This window comes from Zonotrichia albicollis, chromosome 5 (assembly GCF_047830755.1).
Source record: "Zonotrichia albicollis isolate bZonAlb1 chromosome 5, bZonAlb1.hap1, whole genome shotgun sequence".
Taxonomy (NCBI): Eukaryota; Metazoa; Chordata; class Aves; order Passeriformes; family Passerellidae; genus Zonotrichia; species Zonotrichia albicollis.
The window spans coordinates 28218055-28239569 of NC_133823.1; the positions used below are offsets into that span (position 1 = coordinate 28218055).

At 36.0% G+C, this 21515-nt stretch overlaps 1 long non-coding RNA gene across 1 annotated transcript in view; it reads left to right on the forward strand.

The window, feature by feature from the left end:
• LOC102060436 (uncharacterized) overlaps window positions 1-21515 on the forward strand; it is a 177503-nt gene that overhangs the window by 60201 nt on the left and 95787 nt on the right. The window contains exons 5-7 of the long non-coding RNA XR_012580425.1: window positions 9111-9281; window positions 17572-17608; window positions 18396-18461. This is a non-coding gene — a long non-coding RNA (uncharacterized LOC102060436). The remainder of the gene's footprint in view (window positions 1-9110; window positions 9282-17571; window positions 17609-18395; window positions 18462-21515) is intronic.

A 21515-nucleotide genomic window follows, 5' to 3' on the forward strand; every position in this document is an offset into this window, starting at 1 on the left:
TGCTTTTTGTGGCATCATCTGCAGAAGTATTACAGGCCAACATAAAGTTAGGCAAGACACACGTATTGGTTCTTGTTATTTCCACTAAAAAAAATGTTCTTGCATCAAGCCCCTGCATGTCCTGAGTACCCTTCAGCTCTGTCCTTTGTGTTCTTGGAATTCAGCTAGGGCAGCCTAGCTGTGTTTCAGAGGGTGTTATTTTGGTTAAGTGTGTGTTTATGTTTAAAGGAAAAAGTAACTGGTAAAGCAGCACCTAACTTTTGTTCCCTTTTCTTTTAAGCTTTGGTAAGGTTTAAGTAGTGTATAATCATACTCTGCTCATGATGATTGCCTTGGGTATTAGTTGGGATTTATGGAAGAGAGAAATTGTAGGTTCTACATCATTATGGTGCATTTCTGGTATTTTTATGGCATCAAGACTGGTTGAATTCTACTCTTATGCTGTCATGGCTGTGACTTCAGGGCTGTGTGCATCTGGTTAAGGACAGATGAATTGTACCCTTAATCAAAAGCCATAACTTAACATACATTTTATATATGTAGAAGTAATAAACTGTTATAAGCAACTATTTTGCTCTACTCTGCAGGTGTTTGGAATCAGGATTTCACCATAATCAGCCCAATTGGAAGGACTAGAAATAAGAAGGAAGTGGGAAAAAGTCTAAAAGACATCTTGTCCTTCATAAAGTTTTCTATAAAGAATGAAGAGTGTCCCCTGTGTGACCTATAGCAAGAAAATAATTGGGGAATTTTGGTTTATGATTTGAATTGCCTTCTTTTAAGTGACTTTTTTGTGTAAAAGAAATTTGGACTTAGAAAATTATTGTGAGCTGTATAGTAGGGAAGAAACTATAGGGAATGAGTCATGTGTGTCCTAAAAGGACATGTAATTGTAAAATTTGTGACTACCAATACCTACAGAAGGAGAAAAAAAAATGAAATGCCTAACTGGTTCAAAAAGGAGTGAATTCCATAATGTTCTAAGACTCAATCCTAATTCTTCTATAACTGTATTTATAGGCCAAATGATTAGAGCCTCTTTTTTTCGTGTTTTCCCTGCAAGGTGAGGCAAAGCTGGCAAAATGTCATGCAAGTTATTTCATATGTGGAAAACGCTTTTTAGAATTTCCTGTGCTGTAGCAACTTACGGGCTTCTATTTGGAAAAACAGGGAAAGATCAGCACTGATATTTGGAGAGAGAAGCACTGATATTCTCTACAATTGTTTAAGTTGTTATGATGGCTAAAAATACCACCAGTTGCTATAGCAATTGGAATTTGAAGGCTCACATATTCCTGCTGCTTCTACTGCCTTTCAAAAATTTATCAAAACAAACCTTTTCTTGCCCATAAGTTATAATCTTTAGCTTTGGTTTACATAATGCTTATTTCCTTCCTGCTCAATTGTATATTACTTTAGGAAAAAAAACATACTGGAGCATATTTTATAAACTGTAAGCATGCTTAGATTACTTATAAATGCTAGGGTTGAGGACTAAATAATTTCAACAATCCTAAGAATTTCTTTTAGCACCAGAAAAGGTGCTTTTATCTATTATAAATATACTTTAAACTGTTGAATATTAAATGTTTGATATAAGGTAAGTGTAAATATCCAACTCCCGTTCTCTTAAGTTCTACATCTGGCTGATTTTTATTGGGGTTTTTTGTTGATTTTTGTTGTATTATTTTATTGTTGTCTTTGACATTCTTCATCTTAAGGAATTCTAATCCCTTGGTTTTTGTCTGCATTATGCTAGTTGTGTCCTGAGTTAGCTTTTAAAAATTTTCTGTCTAAGGCTTGACAATATTTAATTAGTGTCTTTGCAATTTCTTTCACTCTGATTTTTCCTCAGGCATGAAATGATGTAGTGAAAAACCAGCAACTCTCCAAAAGGCAAAACCATCTTTATCAATTGATAGCCTTGTTTTTTTAATAGTGTGCTCACATCTGTGGTGTCATTTCTAGCAAAACAGTTCTCCTTGAAATGTTTCAATATTTCTTACTGATCAGCTTTTTTCCTCCACTTGCTGTTTCTCACTAGTGGTGGCTGCATGGAATTTCAATCAACTTCACCCCTTGACTGGTTGGTAGTAAGGCTTTGTAGATTGAAGTTGGCTGTAAAGGCAAGGGCTAAACTACAGCATGAGCAGTTTTCTGTGTCTAAAATAAATCAAAAGGCTGTGCAGTCCAGAGTAAGGTTTGTATTTTAGGGTGTGACTGAATAACAAGTATATTGTGAGACCAGATATCTGAGGTTACAGTATCAGGATGAGTTTGAGAATTTTGTCCACAAATTTGAATAGCCTCAATAAATTAGAGTATATTTTTGGTTGAATTTTTAGCAACTACCAATTTTATTTCATCCTGAGTGGATTAAATATAAAACATAAACAAAAATATCCAAAATTCCAACCTTGGAAAAATTCTCTTTTAATGAAATTTTTCTTTTGTTTCTTTCTATCTCCAAAAGGCTCATCCCATACATAAGAATAACTCAGGCCATTTTCCTATATAAAATTCAGGAGCACTCTGCCTGCCTGCTGCTTACATCCAGTTTGCTTGGTGTGACAGAATGAAATTTGCCCAGGAGCTCAAGTCTGACCTAGTGCTGCCCTTACTGAAGGCAGAGGTACTTTTGCCACTGAGAGACAGGATTAGGAGCAGATATGATCAAACAGAGCCCTTTAGAAGCCATTAAAGAACCTGTTTCGGGCTTTTAATTTACCTGTCATAAAGAGGAGAAAGCAGTGAGAATAGAGTTTTGTAATCTGTATTTGCTGCTAAATGTTTGTAAAACTTGAAAAAGATGGGCCATGTAAGAATGGTGTAGATACCTCTGTTTGCAGGACTGGTACAAAAACAAAAAGAAGAAAATAAACCCAAAGCATTTTAATTAGCTCTTGCTGCTATCTTAGAAAATAAATGCTTAGAAGAGCTGAATGAATGTGGGAATCTTAAATATTTTATCAGTGATTAGGAGTGCATTTGTTTTAGATTGATTTATATATGTTGGTAATTCTCTGCAAACATCTATCTTTATCCTGTTCTTCATACATCGTGACTGAGCAATCATATATTGCTTGCTTGCCACTAGACTCATTAGGATATTCTTCATCTTTCTTTTAATGAAAAAAATGAACCAGAATACATCAAATCTCCTTCTTACTCAGGATGTAAAATGGCCTTCCCCAGTCAAAGCTAACTCTTAATTTTGAAAAGAAATTGCATAAATTGCTTTTTTGTTGGCAATCAATAACTAAAATAATTATGTTTTAAATCCCTTAAAATTGAATAAATGTGTAGTTCATTAACCATTGGTTCTAATTGGATGCAGTATTCTTTTAGGAGTTTTTGAAGAACTTTATGTATCATCTGGTAAGTATTTTGGATAAGTTGATTATATGGTTTAGAATTATATCAAACAACATTGTATCTGAATCCCTCTTCCATGGTGGAAGGAAATTTGAAGTTTGATCCATCCAAAGACAGAGGACACTTACATTTCAGCTCCAGAATTCCAACCAGGTATTTCTACAAGATTTTGCCCCAAATTCGAGGAGATATCTTAGGGATGGGTTATTTTAATGACTAAGTACAAAAAGTTCCTGTTCTAAAACAGAGGGATTGATACAAACATGAAAAATATATCAGGAAGAAATTCCAAAATTATGAGTTTGTTGTGAAATAAAATATCTTTTCTCCAACCAGTTTGAACCAGTAAATTAAATTTTAAAAGCCTTACCATTCAGATGCCATTCATTTTTCCCTTTTTAGAAGTTGTCGTTGTTATACGTGGAAATTTATTCTGTATTTCAGATACTTTGGAACACATATGAGCTTAATTTTGTTTGAAAGTTGAGTTTTTATTATCCAACTAGCAAAAAGCTAAAACAAAATTTTAAATGTTATCTGACTGGAGGGTGAAGTACCTTGCCTATTTTGAGGAGCACTGTGGTTTCTGTAGTAACAGAAGAGGAGCCTATCAGCATGCAGAGCTTAATATTCCCTTCTACTTCTGTTTTTTACATATTTTATAGTAGGACACTTAGAATTATATGTAGATACTGAAATATAGATGTCAGATGGATAGTATTTGCACTTCTAAACTATGAGAATCAGAAGTGTACATGTAAACTGCAGATCAAGTTGATAATCATCAATATATTGGAATGTAAACCACTGTTGGAATTTCTTACTGAACCATGTGATGTCTCAGTTTTGATGTAAGAGAAAGGATTTTACTTTATAGTTTTATCAGTGCCATTCAGTCACTGAGAATGTGTAGGATTACTTTGAGCATGGGTAGACCCATTGTATGCACAGTATTTTAGAATCAATTCCTCAAAATTAGAGATAGGTGAATTTCATATGATGAGACATATAACCTCTGTCCAACCTGGCCAGAGATACAGAATATACTGCAACAATAGACTACACCTTAAAAAGGGAAAACATTTCAGTGAAATTATTAGAGTTCTTCCTAGAAGGAAAAGCTAAGTCAATTGGGTTTATCTAATATAAAGAGAAGAAAAAAAAGGCAGCAGGAAAATTGAAGGGAACTATTCATCATAGTGAGGTAAGATCAGGCAAGAATTATACAGTTCAGTTTTCAGCAAGGAAGTTTTCTACTACATATTATTGGAAACTCGCTAAGGGTGAAGATAATAAAGAACTGAAATAAATTGCCTATAAAGTTTGGATTTTCCACTTTGGAAACCTTCAAGAAGTGATTGCCTGTAGATCTGTCAAGTTGATTTCTGTCTTCAGGCACAGCTAAGGACAAAACAAGTGCTTTAATTCCTATCTGCTATGATTCCTGGATAATTTTCTCTGACAAATTAACTGAGAGACTTCTAAATAAAGTTGCTATATTTCATCAGTGAGTGCTTCAATATAAACCAAGAGAAAGCAAAGAAGCACTATTAACAAACGGAATAAAAGGGAGAGTGGTTCAGAAAACAGGATTTATCTCAGAGCTGTTGTTATAGTACTGCTACCACAAAAATTGTTAAGGATTTGCCAGTGGCTTTTATGAAAGATAAGCTAGTACTACTGACAGTGTACTTTGAAATGCCCATTTCTGACAATATATACACTGTAATTCAAAATAATAATAGAATAAAAGAACATTGATACCAAAATAAAATTCATTATACAGCTACTCTACTATTTTATTTAGAGATACCTCCCAGTTTTGTTGCTATTGCACATGCTATGTTTTCAGCAATAAACATATTGAAGTACTTCAGTACAAACAATTCTCTCTACTCCAAAAGATCTTTATATATAAAGAGGTTCAATGTATATCACAAATTATTCACAGATTGCACAGGAAGGCAGCATTACTTGATTTTAGAATACACTTCAGGATCTGTACAGCAGACATTGCAGGTCTTGAGAATGTGCCATTTCAGATGTCATTTCCTACTTATTGATTTCTCCCCAGCTTCTGAAACCCATAAAGAAATTTCTCTATGACTGTTTTTCTGTGAGAATTTAGAACAGCACACTAGAATCTGAACATGCATATAATCTCCAAATCACACTGTTTCCTCCTCATAAACCCAGCTATGCTAGGTAATAGTGCTTCTCTTACCCAGTTTTGTCCTGCTTAATAGTCCACAAACAACTTATGATAACACAGTTGAAGCAATGAATAATAAAACAGCAGATGGAAATAAATGTCACTGCAAGTAGAGTAATATGCACATCTAGGTCATAAAATTTAACTGTCTGCTGCTTTGGGAAGGAGTGAAACCAGAACACCTTTTTAGTAAACAGAGCATTCTTACTATCTCTAGATTGTGTGGTTCACCAGAAAACTCATTCCCCTGTGCTTGTTTTTGTGCCTGGTCTTAAAATGTTCCTCATGACCTCGCCCATGGGTGATTCTCTACTGCCTTGATACATCTCGGACATGAGACAGCAGAGCAAATGGAGTAAAGAAGAGAATGAATGAAGAATATACAGCTAGGGAAAGAGTTTTCTCCCAGTCTCTGTATTCTCATAGTTTCAGCATTCCTACAATTAATCATTTTGACCCAGCCAATGTGACACACATACACTGTACATGATAGCTTCTTTTCTTCCATCCCAACATTTCACAAATGGTTTGCCTTAGTTATGTGATTTAGTCACCATTTTGCTTTGCTAGGTACTGATTTATCACAGTCATTTTTTCTTCTTTTTTCATCACTTTGTCTAAATTTCTCAATCCTTCTGCATCATGCTTTTTTTGAAGCTGTGGGAAAGTCAAGCCATGTCTAGCAGAAGTAGCTAGAAAAGTGAAATTTGTTCTGCTATTAAAACTGAGGTAAATAAGGCATTAAGTAGCTTTTTTTTTTGTCACTGTGTTTCCCCCTGCATCCAGTAAAGGATGGAGATTTTCCTTAGCCCTCCTTTTGTTGCTAATGTATTTATAGAAACATTTTATTGTATTTTATGGCAGTAACCAGATCAAGTCCTAGTAGGGGTTTTCCCCTTCTAATTTTCTACCTACATGACCTCACAAGGTACTTGGAGTCTTCCTAAGATGTCTGTCTCTTCTTCCAAAGGTTATAAATTGTCTATAATAGACTCCCACCAGTATTTCTGCCTTGTTGGTCTATAAATACTCAATCCTATCATCACTGCCATTAGCTCTAAACAACTGAAGCACTCCCTAGTACACAGGGCCACAGCATTGCATCCTAAAAGGTAGAGTTTGAAACGGAAAAATGAAGTGATAGCTTGAGTCTAAGTTCAGAAATGTAAAGGTCTGATTGTATTGCCTTTTATTGAAAGTGAATGCATTCTGGGTATAAGAACAAACTCTTTCTTATCAATGACCATTAAAAGTGATTTAAAAACCATGAAAAAATTTAATTTGTTTTCTTACTTGTTAAAAATCAATATACTTTGTCTTGACCAATTTGAATACTTTGTATCATAGGCTACTTTTTGAACATAATATTTACTCTCATTTCTAGTGATTCAATTAATGATTGTTCATTAATAAGTATGCAGAACCACACAGACCCTCTCAATTTTCCAAAGGTTACTTCTCTCCTCTGAGAAAATAATCAATTATTCTATGTTTCTATCTTATGTCTTTCCCTTAGTTATTTATTGAAGTGAGAAATACAGACCTGGTTTGACACTAATCACTGAAGCAAGATGCCTAATAGTACAAAAGCATTGCTTCACTGATAGAATTTATTAGAACTGCTCACTCTGCCTGGTCATTATCCACAGAAAAGATTAATACAGACTTACCTACTATAACAATTTCATGCCAAGATCATATAAGTAAAAAAAAAAAGAAATTCCCCATTAATGTCTTTAGTGCAGTGCAGCTTAATGTGATCTAAATAACATGAGAAATGGTAAAGTGACATTAGAAAAGATAAGTAGATGGCAGTAGTTCTTCACTAAACAGGTCTGACTTATCCCATATCAAAAGATTTAGCAACAGTTCTTCCTAAAACAATAGGAGCCAGGACAACTAAGTTACTTGTCTTTCAGTATTCAAGAATAGCTCAGAGATGTGTCTGTAAAGAATACTACTTTGTTATTTATACTCCCTTGTCTTATGGCTACCACTGAAAATGAAGTGAAGCAAGAAACCTCCAAGGCTGAGACACATGCAGGAGTTGTCACATTCATTCAAGTGAGGTGATATGGCCAGAACTCTCAATAGTGTTGTGATAAATAAATTCATGCATTATTAATGCAAGAGATCCACATGTGGGCTAAAACATGATGAAATTATTTATTCTTTTACTTTGGTGGGTTTGTTTGTTTGGTTTTGGTTTTTTTTATGAGTGTGGATTTTTTTGTTGTTGTTCTTGTTCTTTTGTTGGTTTTTTTTTGGGTTATTTTTTGTTTTGGTTTGGGGTCTTTTTGGGGTTTTTGGTTTTTTTTGGGTTTTTGGTTTTTTTTGTTTTGTTTTGTTTTGTTCTAGTCCCAGTAAAATGTTTTGGTTTCTGATACTGCTAGGAATATACTAATTTTATTCTGGAGTAAATTTACTTTTACTTGCTGCTGCTTGAGGGTCAGTGTTAAACAAAAATGCCCCAAATATGTGAGTCCAGATGTTTAGAACTTAGCTTGAATTTACATAGCTTACTAAATCAATAATTCATTCTCAGCATTTAAACTAAAACCAGTGTAAAAATTAAAACAAGTGATTTTGTTACAATTATAGGCAGAATATAAAAAAAAGAAATTTAAAGGCACAGGTAAAATTTACTGTGTAAATAACTATGAATATAAGAAGTCATTCATAGAGAAGCAGAAAAATCTCCCAATAGTAGAAGGTAGATAATTGTAACAATCTGTCCAAATATTTCACAGTAAATTAACTGAAAAGGAGTTATAATGAAGAAAGACTAAGATCACAGTTCATTGAACAGTTCAATGTAGTTGAGTTCCTGAAGTGATATGGTATGGATTAAGGGCTCAGCTGTATTGGGTCAAAGGATTAATTGTCCTTTTAAGGTGAAATTTCACAAGGTTGCTGAGCCAATTTAACAGAGAGTGGGTTGGGTAGTGAATGCCACTTCTCGCAGAAGCAATTCCCTGCTATCTGGAGAGACTTTCCCTTTATAAAACTTTAGATATAATGCCTTACAGTGTCTAGAGAGAAATGGAAAAACTGTGAAAGGAGAAAAAACCTCACAAGATTCTGAGGGGGTAGGGAAGGAGAATTTATTTTGCCTAAGTGGGCACTGCAGCAGTTGAAAATCTCGCTTATCCATCACTTAGTTTGGATGATATTCAAAGACCTTGTTATGTTTATAGGTAAGAATCTATTTGTAAATGATTTAATTGTGCAGGAAAAACCCCATGTCTGTAGTGTCTGAAGTTTACTTTATGGCATTTGTAGTATTTGAAACAATTTGTAATAATTTGTAACTTTATGTCATTTTTAGGTTGTATTTTTAGGTTCTTTCATATATTTAACTCTGTATTCAGAGAGATAGCCATCAGAAAGTTTTAATACTTGAAGAGAATAAAAATTAATCCAAGTGACCTTGCCTAACACCACCTGTTTGTCACATCGATGACTGAAACTTAGGTCTTGTGATTGTCAGCCAAGTATTTATCCCTGCGCTGTTTTTTTCTAGGTAAACTTAACAGAACCAGTTCTGTTGGTGTGAGTAATGCAGCAGCTACAGAACACTGCTTTTTTAAAAAAAGAAATGTAACCCTTACTAATACTGCAGTTGTTAATGGGAACGGAGGTATGGCTTACAAATGTGAATCTCAGCTTTTGATATTATAAAGTGCATATTCAGGTGAGGAATTAAAAAGTTACAATTTCCTTTTTCACTCCTTCATAAAAGCTTTGTCTTGTTTAGTGGCATATGTCTTTAGTGGTGTGCATCTTGTGGTCAGAAGATCTTCTAAGCAGTCTCTGCTGTTTTGAGATCTCCAAGTTATGATTCCAAAACCTTAATCTTGTACCTTTTTTCTAGATGCACAACTTATATGTTCTGGTTGATGGTAAAGTCTTGGCTTTGTTTGTTTGTTTGTTCTGTTTGTGATTTTTTCTTATGCTGTGCTTTTCTACTTCTACTAAACTTTAATTTGCCTGTCTGAAACATAGACAGGCCATGTAAGCAATTCATTTTGACCCACATCTGCTTAGTGTTTTCACCTTTTGTGAATAGATTATTAGAGCAGCTCTGGTGTATAAATGTCATTTATGGAAAAACAGGGGAAAATACCAGGTGGTATTTTGCTGTAACAATGTGGTCACTTTAAAGCTCATGGTATTACTGCTAGTGTGTGGTATCCTAGTCTTGTAACTAATGACAACAGAGATCCCTGCTGTGCTTAATTTTTCTGAGGTTTCAGTAAATGGTGCAAAAAACTCATTAGAGTTATGGTGCTTTGTGCAGGGCCGAAACTTTTGTATACTTTTCTTTTTCTTGATAACCTCTTTGTGGAAAGGTTTTTAATACTAGACTAATACTAGACACACTTTTTTTTTTTTTTTTTTCCCTGTGTATACTGTCTAGTGTATTTACCTTACATGCTTCCCAAAATCACTTGGTAACACTGCAAATCAGTCAGTACCTGTAGAACGGAAGACCAAAGGAGCTGAGGTTGTCAATGACAGAGATAAGAGGTGATTTGATAATACCTACTGACAACTCAAGCTCACAGTTTCTGTTTCATGTTCTTCTCATCTGTATTCTCCATGCTACTCTCTGTGCTCAACTGTTAAGAGATATACAAGATAATATGTAAATGCTTTCATAACTGTCTATGTTGAACCATTTTAGCAGTAGAAATGTTAAATATTGTCAGCCAATATAGTAGAATCATATTTTAGTACTACTGTGATTGAAATCAGGTTTGGGAAATAGCTCCAAATGATCTCTTTTTAAGACTTCAAATTTGTGACACCCTAGAAGGATCTCTGCCTATGGCTCTAGCAACAGAACTCTTTTAGAGAGAGTCTCAAGTATTTAAGAGACTTGAAAAAAGATGGAAGCATCCAATGTAAATCTCTTCAGAAGCTACATGTACAACTCTTCAGTCCTTTTGAAGATTTCAAATACATTTTTTAATATCTTTCTCATTATATTATTTCAAATGCTAGTTAGAAATTGAAGTAAAAAATGCCTATCATTTTCCCATGAAAACCTTGTGTCTTTTTTATGCATCTTGAATGAAGTCACTGGCATTTAAAGTGAGATTCCTCTCCAGGAGGCAATCTACCTTGCACTTGAACTTATTATTTCCTTAAAAGTCATTTGAAATGGTCAAATAAACAATCACAAAATTTCAAGTAATTACTGCACTTAATTTTGACATTTCCTGTTAATTAGTGAAGCATAACAGGTTTCCGTTTGTTTCATTATATTTAATTTAATAAACTTTTAAACACTGGAGAGGTTTCTGAACAGAGCACTGTTACAATCCATCCCTGTCTGTGAGGGTAACTTAGATTCTTTTTTTAGCTTCCTCAGGGGGCTCTACTAAACCTTTAGGTTTCCCTTGGAACAAAATAACGCTGAATGACTGATATTTATATACAAATATATATATATATATATGGTTTACTATTGAAGTTGGAGGGAGACGACCCACCTTGCGTTGGTCAGCCATCGACTCCACTTTATTGATCAATCAGTCACCTTTTATAACAGTGTTAATCAAGTTCATGCATATTGCAAAATCTGAGCTCACAATAGGTCAGAGATAACATACCAACCCCTCCTTATGTTTCCAATACCAAGATTTGGGTTCTCAAAATTATTCTTGCTTTCCCAAAACAGCCAAAGATAGAACATCCACTTGTTATGAGAAAGCTGCCTGAGAACTCTGATGTGCAAGGCTCTCAAGGCCTTCATGTTTGTCACTTTTACCTGTAATTAAAAATAACCTGAGAACCTCTGCTGTTCACAGAAACAGGCTGTGAGAACCTGCTCCTCACAGCTGCCTTCTAAGCCATCCCTGAAAAAATCTCCAACAACTCCCGGTTTTTCTTTTTTTTTTTTGCACAAGGAGGTTGGTATGCTAGGTTTCTATATTATTCTTCTGACCATATCTTGAATACCACCAAGAATACAAAGCAAAACAAACAAAACATTCAAAAATACACTCAGTATCTCTATAGGGTCCCCCAGCCATGGTTCGAGCAATGGCTTTTACTCCAAAGGGTTAAAAGCTGTCAGCTGTCCTCCCTCATGTGCACCTGGGGAGGAGGCGAACGGCGAGTCTGAAAAATGATGTTTGTGTCCTTGAAGTTTTCACATCCACCTCTTAATTGGGTTTCTCAGAAAAGTTCAAGATCAGTTTTACAGACTGTAATCCTTTGGCTCAAATGGCATCAGCTGGGTTATTTCTCAGTCCTTGGTTGATTTGGAGTAGTGAAAAATTTGCATGCATTTAAAACACTTAAAATATCTAAACTTAACAGACTTATTTTAAGACCAACAAAACTTACATGTAAAATCAATTAACTCTAACAAAACTTAAACAAGAATCAGAAAAGTTCTATGGGCTGTCACACTCTTTGTAACATAAAAATCTATAAAGCTTAAACAAAACTCAGGTGTGCTAATATAATTCATAAAAATAAGCTAAAGAAACTTTGTTTTCTATTCTTAAACAGCAGATATATTTTAAACAAAAATAACTCTACTCACAAATACTTCTAATTGTTTCTTTTAACTAGAATCTCTCTAAAGTCCACAACTACCCTCTGCACACAGGTCATAAAATAAATGCCTATCATAAAAGCATAAATCTATCTAACATCACTTAAACTAAATAATATTAGACTTAAAATACTTAAAATATTTAAACTTAACAAAACATTACCTAAGCTTAATTTTAACAAAATCAGCTGATTTTAAATTTTATATAACTTATACTTAATATAATTTTAATTTTAACACAAAACTTTTGGTCAACAAAAGTTTGCTTGCTTGCAATCATGATAAAAAGCAAGTGATATCCCAAAATGAATATCAGATGCTGTATGTTTTTTTTAATCACATGCTTTTAAAAACCATGCTTTTATTAACCAAAATTTGAAATTATTAATTATTTCAAATTTTCTATTCATATTTTTATTATTATTTCATTTTATTATTAATCATTATTTTATCTTATTTATTTCATATTTTATTACTATTTTATTATTTACCATTATTTCATTTTATTATTTATCATTATTTTATTTCATTATTTATTTAATATTTTATTATTTTATTTATATTATTATTATGCTTTCTAAAGTGGCTTTGGAGTAGGAAACACCACTTTACCACTTTTAAAAAAGAAACATTTCCTTTGGATCCAGAGAAAGGAAACAATTCTTATTTAAAAATTATATAGCAATTTTATAAAATGCCTCTTTGAGGAAACACATCAACAGATGTTTTCCTTGTGTAATATAGACATTTTTTAGCTTAAATCTTTAAAACACATACACTATTTAAAGTTTGTGTTTATGCATTACCTTCTATATTAGTAATTCAGTAAAACTTTTAATCTATACCAAAACTATTTTTCTTTATCACTCTTAAATTAGCTTTCAGGGAACAGCAAAGCTACATTGCATACCACTGGAGTAAGACACTGTTTAAAATCTTTAAAAGCAGCATTTAGGATCTAACCAAAGCTCAATAGAAAGATCTGTCTGCACTTTGAAATGCAAAACCTCTTGAAACTATTATTATTAGAAAGTGGATATTTGAAGCGTTCTGAAACTCAAAAAGATAACTAAAAGTTAAGAGAAGAAAGCTAAAGCAGCCTAAGCCACTGCAGGCTCTTATTTTAGACTCCAGATTACCTGCAGCCAAGCATAGACATGGCAAGAACAGAAACTGCACAGACAAGAGAGAAAGAGAGTCTAGGAGCTTTAGTCCAGTGCACTCCAGCCCTGGGCCCCTCATAGCTAAGGCCCTGTTTGTAGCAGCAAGGAAAGGTAAAAGGTGTGCCCACTTTTCTCAGCTTCACTCTAAGCTAGTAACTAACTTGTATCACTGAATTACTAACACTGCTGAAGAAGGGGCAGAAGAGAGTGAGTCCTGGTATTTCTTGGTAAACCACAAAACTGCAAATCTAAGTTTTCAATCAACAAGCTAAATCAACCACTTCAGAACAGCAGCAGTCTTCTCTCACCTGGCTTACTACTAGTCTGAGCAGGAGAGGAAAAAGGAAACCCAAAGCTTCTAAGAATTAGTATGAAATACATATAAACCAAGATAACAGATTTAAGTAGCTTAAAATTAGAGCAGAGCTACCAAGAGTTAATTTGGTCTTGCGGCGTTGTGTGTCAGAAGAGGGATCGAGCCCCCCCGCGCTGAGCTCGGCGCGGCGCGGCTTCTTCTGCGCTGGGATGCTGGTGGTAGCTGCCTGGCGCTGGCTGCGGGGCACGGCTGCTCCCCCCGCGGCGGCCCCACTCCCCCCGCGGTGCACGGCTCCCTGCGAATGTCGGAGCGGGCGAAAACAAACTTCTGGTCTTACGGCGCGGCAGCGGCTCCGCTCGGCTCCCGCTGGGGCCAGGTTTGGCATGCCCGCGGCGCTGCTGGTGCTGCTGTGCTCTCTGTCCACGCTGCAGCCGCGGCGGCTTCCTCCGCGCGGGGCTCGGCCACTCTCGGCTCCCCCCGCGGCTCGGCTCGGTTCTCGGCGCGCGGCGCGGCTTCTCCGGCAGCTCCTGCGGCAGCTCTCGCGGCAGCTGGCTCGGCTTCCGCCACAGCCCCCCGCAGCTTGCTGAGCATCTTGATAGGTTTATCGCTCTCCCATGATAAATCACCGAATTCACGCCATCCCGTTAAGTCGTAAACCGTAAGGAGAATAAGGAAAATCCCTCCAGCATAGCTATCAGTCCAAAGTCCCGTTAAATCCTTTTGCAAATTCATCCCCTTAATCTGTCCCCTTTGTAAAAAAACAAATAAAAAATCATATGCAGCTTGCCTTCCCATTACCTCTAAATAGCACGCGCTTTTGCAGCTCTTTCTAGGCTTCGTGCCACACGTTTCGGCCGGGCCCGTCTGTTACGGCCACCTGGAGCACGGCGTCTCTCGGCGACTTTTCTTTTCGCTTTTTTTTTTTTCTTGATGCTTCTGCTGTTCCGGCTGCTTTGTCCCGGCTGCAGCTTTGGACACGGAACCCGACCCTTTACTCCAACTTCTCGTGGTATTGCAATATCACGTCAAGGAGGTCACCATATATTGAAGTTCACCATATATTGAAGTTAGAGGGGGACGACCCACCTTGTGTTGGTCAGCCATCGACTCCACTTTATTGATCAATCAGTCACCTTTTATAACAGTGTTAATCAAGTTCATGCATATTGCAAAATCTGAGCTCACAATAGGTCAGAGATAACATACCAACCCCTCCTTATGTTTCCAATACCAAGATTTGGGTTCTCAAAATTATTCTTGCTTTCCCAAAACAGCCAAAGATAGAACATCCACTTGTTATGAGAAAGCTGCCTGAGAACTCTGATGTGCAAGGCTCTCAAGGCCTTCATGTTTGTCACTTTTACCTGTAATTAAAAATAACCTGAGAACCTCTGCTGTTCACAGAAACAGGCTGTGAGAACCTGCTCCTCACAGCTGCCTTCTAAGCCATCCCTGAAAAAATCTCCAACAGTTTACTTTAGTACAGTTTTGTTGCAATGGAAAGCAGGTGTGTAGCCATTTTGGATGTTATTATCTACAGAAATGCATCAATATAAAGGAATAAAAAATAACACTTCAGAAAATGTATGGGGGTGAAAAAAAAGAGAAAGGATAAGAGTAGAAAGACATTACCGCCTGTTGATCCAGAGATGAAACTTGATTGTTGCAGATTCAATATCTGTTTGCCAAAGTGATGGTTGCATTCTTGATCCACCAGGAGTGGGGAAATTCCATGAAACATAAGGCACAATTAGTTAAAATAACCTGAGGTTAGATGGGAAACACCCCACTGCCTGCCCTGGGTGGAAGTTTTACTCTGTCTGTTTCAACACTGTGGATCATGCACAGTCCTGTGCTGGAAGGCCCCAGAAGTGAGTCTGGGGGGTTCTTTGGGAGTCTCTGATGGTTTAGGAGCCCTTCTAAGACATGAAGGTGCCTCTTACACCAGTGCAGTTGAGCCAGCTGTGCCCAGTGAGAAAGGATGAACGTTCTCAGGCCGACGTGTGTGAATGTGAATGTCCCATATGGATGTGACCTTTCCCAGGCTGGGCTGGGGGGAGGACACTGGAATGATCAAAAAGCACTATCCCTTGCAGGATCTGCTTATCATCATCCATTTCCCTTATCTGGCTCAAACCCCAGAGCCTCTGGTGGCAAGTGTTCACCCCTCTGTCTTATGGACATCGGAGACTTTGCCATTACGTCCTCAAAACCTGCCCTCCTGCCTGTCTGGGGTTGCAAACCTGGTCCCAGCAAAGCACCCTGCCACCTCCACAGATGGCCAAATATTTGAGCCTGCCACCATCAACATCCCTGTCTCTCACAAGCACCAAACATTTGAGAAGGACAGATTACACACATTTGCTTTTCTGATTCACTATACATTGTGTATTTTGGCTTATTAACATTATATGAGCCCCAGATATCAGCATTTTAACCATAAAATAATTGCATAACAAACCAGTCAAGTAGTTGAGGGTTACCTATGAGTATGTTTTTTTCTGGTATTACATTTCTTTCCAAAGCCTGTTTAAGTCAATAGATTCTTACTGACAATGCTATTTCAGACTCGAGCTAAAAGTAAACCTGCCTCATTTCTCACTAAGTGTTGTTATTGAAACCAGGGAGAAATTAGTCACTACTGCTGATTTTCAGAACTGAAGTTCTACTCAGTCTTGAGAACCTGAACTCCTCTGAGTAGGATTCTTGCTGTATTTTATTGATCTGGAAGTTAACCATGACTGTTTAACAAGTCTTTAGGCCCTCTCTGTGATTGTTGTAGATAAATATGGACCTCTAACCTGAGACAGGAGTGTAAAATAGATGGGCTGATTTAAAAGAATGTAGATGATTAAAGATCATACTTAGGTAGGACTGAATCCAAATTTTTATTAAATTCTCATAGTTTCACCCCAGAATGAATCTCTGACTAGTTCTGTAAGCATATGTTAAAGTAGCTGACTTTGGATCTGTCAGTAAGGAATTCTTGAGAGTGTAGAATATATGAGAATGTAGAATAAATAATAGCCATTGAAAATATTGAATTCAAGTCTCTCCATTCCATATTCAGTGCTCTGGTTACCAGCTTGTAGAGATATTTCTGCCTTTTCTTTATTTAGCCTATAATTATTCTGTACTTTGAGAAGCAATTTTCATAGGAGAGTGCCTTGTTCCAGGGCTAGGTTATAGCCCGGTTATCAAGGCTCTTTTCATGACATATGTATGTAGCTCCTCGGTCAAAAGACATAATGAACCTTACTGTCTTCTATGTTAAAGGTGCCAGAATTATGCAAAATACAAGTGAAACATCATTTCCAGTTAATGTACTCAGAATCCTGGCTGCCTCAAGAAAAGTGGTATCTGAAAAAGTGGTTTTGTAAAATCTAAGTTATGTATTTGAGAACTACTCTGAAAATTAGGTGTTCACTCTCTTTGTGCATCTGGCACAGTGTTTCTGCTGGCTTGGTCATCTGCCTCTTTCTCAAGATTTTTTTCTAAGATGTTTCCTCACCTCTGTCAGTTTCCCAGGGAAAGTTATTTGCAAGTTTTGATTTTAAGTCCAGCAGAGATTCAGTACTGGTAAGGATATTTCAGAGAGGTAGCGCATTTTCAATGTGTCTCAGAAATAATGGGTGATTCTGGATTTATATCTTGGTAAAGTCTTTTTCCTCTATCTGTGTTAAAATTCAAAGAAAAATTAAAAGTCTATTTCAATGCCTGATGTTTAAACATGACAATAACAAAACTTGTCTCATTCTCACTAGAAGCTCTTTGTAATATAGCATTGAATGTGTTTATATTTCCATTCTATTGTTTATGAATAAATGCAGATAAACAGTGGTAAACCAAACTGGGGTCTATTGTGATAGACTGAGACAGTACAATAGTACTGAAAGCTAACTGTCAACCTTTTCTTCCCATCTTGGTATTGCAGTCTACAATTACCCTCTGGAAGGATCCCAATAAGACAGGTTGGAATACAGAATTAACAGAAGGAAATGGCTTATCATGTGCTTTGTGATGCTACCCTTAATTCTCTGTCCATTGGCAGTAAGGCTTAAACTGGATTTTTCTTTCTCAGATACATATAAGACTGTAACTTCTATTGTGATTTTCTTATTCTAAAATCTTTGTACCCCGTTTTCAAAGTCTATTATGTAACTTCACTTTTTGCTGTTATAAACATTTTAAAAACCAATATTTTTTGCTATTTATAACTTTACAGAGTGATATTTGCACCCATTTAATTGTGTGACTACATGTATTCAAGCAGTAATTTAACTTCTACTTCGTCTTGATGTCTAGAAAATAGAAAAATCTGTGTTGGTTTTGAATTTTGTATGTATTGGTGTGTGTGTCCTTGCTTACCCAGAAGCCCATCATGGACAGTTTAAACATGTGTACCAAATTATTTATACAGAGAATTAGTAGTATGACTTTGAACTAATTCCCATTTGCCTGCTAAACAGAAAGAATAATTGGGCATCTTGATAACGTATTATTTACCACTGAGGACAAAATTTTGCATATCAGGGGCGAACAAATCATTAGGCTGATTTGAAAAGCACCTATTTTATTTGTCAATCTGGAATGGGGGTCTCCTGTGTAAATAAATGAATGGCCTTTCTAGAAGCAAGGATATATCTGTGCAAGTTGTGCCAAAGCTCCTGTGTATGCTGTGTCAGTGTGTGCCATGTTTATGGATGGATACAGGATGATGGAGCGCTAATAGCTGACTGCGGTGTTGCTGTTTTTCAGGGGTTATAGATACTATTCCCAGAATCTCAGCTTTTCATTGTCTCAACCTGCCATGTCATCTGCAAGGTACTCATTTTTCTTTCTCTCATTCTGCACTAAATTTGTAATTCTTTTAAATGTGGTGTCATACATAGGTTATTACTGTGTTCACTTGGTGCATGACTGCTTGTTAAGTCATGGGGACTGAATTACATGCCTTTGATCTCAGTTTCTTTAATAACTGTCTTTTCAGTCCCTGTTTCAAAAGTGGGGTTGTTATTTTGCAAGAGTGGGGCAGAGGAGTGGTACTGCTACCCTTTTGTCATGTTTCTAGAATAAAAGGGAGTTTGTTCCAGTGTAAGGAGAGTACTTGGTCCTGCTTGAATACAGCTGGGCGCAGTGGTTCTTTTCCTGGATCACATATATTTATTTATTAAAATAAATATATGACACAGATACAGAGATGAATCTATAGAATCCATAATGTAATGACAGATTTTGCAGGAAGGAAGGAGGATCTATGCTGCTGAGTTCTATGGGGAAAAATAAAATGAAGGTAATAAATACTAAATTCTCTTAGCAGAGTGTAAAGAAGTAAATAGGTTTAGCAAAATTGTTCTTTTAAAATCCCTTTAGATAAACAGAATATTTTACTGAGCTTGGTTCCTAAATTTGGCTCCTGGTACATCTGAGGCTTTTTAGATGTTGACAGATATCTTTAGCACACTTGTATATGTAATTTCACACATCATCAGCATCTTAAAGACATTGAATGATGGGAAATCCAGTACAAGATGCATAATAGACATTTTGCAAAACAGATGATCTCCTGCTGTAGAACATCCATTTCAGGTAATAACATAAATCTTATGAGGAGGAATTTTCTAATTACTATCCAAATTATAGTAGCATTTCTAGTACATTCCAAACAAAATTTTATGGTGGTGTGTGAAAAAGAAAACACACTCAAGGGAATAAAAGTTTGGCACAAACCGACATACAAAGGAAGTAGCTGATCTCCGTTGGATGATGCAGATGAATGGACTTAGAGGAAAAAAAAAAGAATGATGGATTACATTTGATTTTGAAAATATTTAACAAGCTGAATATACAGAAATCACATAATATTTGTAAATGCAAAAGATCACATCATTTATGGATGTTTGATTCTTGAACGTGTGATCAGATTGGATAATAATCCAGTGTGAACTTGCCTTTTTATTGTTTCTGTCTGACACACAGCTGTAAAATTGGCCCAGAAATGCTACTTATCAGACATGAAAATATTCTTCTGAAAATTAATGAATGAAGCTCATTGTGTAGACAGCACATTCAGCGTGAAAATGAAACATGTTTCTTCTTCCATGGTTCTATGAAAGTGGAAGAGATGAATGGAAATATTATGCTTCCATAGTGCTAACATCATTTCCATAATTGCCTAGGATAACTATGTTTTTGAATATCTGTATTCCTCAAAGCTTTTTAAAATGCACAGAAGTTGAAAACAGGGGTTTAAAAATAGGTTTTGTGATGTTCAGGAGACTTAGCTGAAATTCTGCATTCTATTGTATTATGAATGATATTGCTATTCAGTATGGTAGTGAATTTTCATTTAACATGAAAATAGTTTTCAAACATTGCTGAAATAAGACTTAGTAGTTACTTATCTTGAGTTCTCAAAATAGTAAGAGCCGCCAGCCTTATTGTGATCACTCTTAATATCTGTGCAATTAACTGAAAATTAATCTCAGGGTTTAAATTCAGTCACTGCCTTAAGTGTTGGAATAATGAATTTCATTCAGGTGTCGAAATTGTGAAGTTTTTAATAAAAAGTTCTCCTTTAATGGGCATATCTATGAATTCCAAGTGGGATATAAAATCCAGTATTTAGATCTACAGTTGCTACAGAAGATGAGTGTGAATCATAACCCAACAAACAGGGACAGTGTGTCTTGAGAGTCTTTGCAGTGGTCAATACTCAAGTTATGTGATGGAATATTTGGTGTCTCTCTGACTGCATTTGCAGTCACTGTGTGTGGCAGCCACACCAGGTTATTCAGCTGCTGACCTGTATGTCTGGTATTATGGACCACTACAAACTGAATGAATCTGCATGAGCTAGAGCGCTTCCTTTAATGACTTCAAATCTTCTTAGCATTCATCTTTGCAGGGAAATTTTCTCTTAGTTAGCTGATGTAACAATGCTGCCTGGTCTTTCTAATTCACAGAGACCTACTGACCCTTGTTCTCCTTTAGCTCTGCAGACATTTTCCATTCAGTGTGAGAGTGAAGCTTAATCTGTAATTTCTGATTATATGCCTCTTAGAGGTGCTGTGGTGATTTGTCACATAAGGCCTGACACCATAGAAAGGATTACAGCCCTTTATGCTCCTAGCAGATGTTCTGTGCATACTTTTCTGAAAACTAAGGAAGTAATGTAAATAAAAAAAGATATTGTTTGTCCTTAAACTCCGCATTAAACTATTTGCTGCTCTCTCAGTTTCTGAATCTGAATGATCCTTGTGATGTTACTAGACTAAGTTTTCTTGTTTCTCATACAGCTGCCAGTTAAGTTGAACAAACTCAGGTACTAAGCAAAAAAAATAGTAAAAAATATTTAAATACAGAGTGTCTTCTATAGTTGGGCACAGCTTGTATTGTCTGTGAGACTATGACATGTCCAGTAATTTATACTTTTCTTAAGTTCTGTTGATCAGGTTTACTTTGGATGCAACTGAATTTGTCACTAAATTCAACGTGTAGGTTGTAACGATATCACAAGGAATTTTCCACACAAGTTGCTCTAGTGCTTTTTGGTAGAGCTATTTATTGTACTGTATGTGTATTGCACTAAAAGCAAATAGTCTAATGTTTCTCTGACAGTTGGAGAATGCCACTGCGATATCCTCTGTCTTTACTACACAAATATAATAATGCTTGGGACCAACTCATGAACCAGTTTCCTTTAATCTGTGGGATGCCCATAGACAACATTCATATGGCTTTCTTCTTGTTTTACTGTGTTACTAGCAATCGTATATTAAAATATTATAGCTGGTAGGGGGCTGATGCTAAGCAGCCAATAAAGTCATAATACCTTGAAGAAGGAAGTAGGGATTTAGTTTTTTAAAATCTTTTACT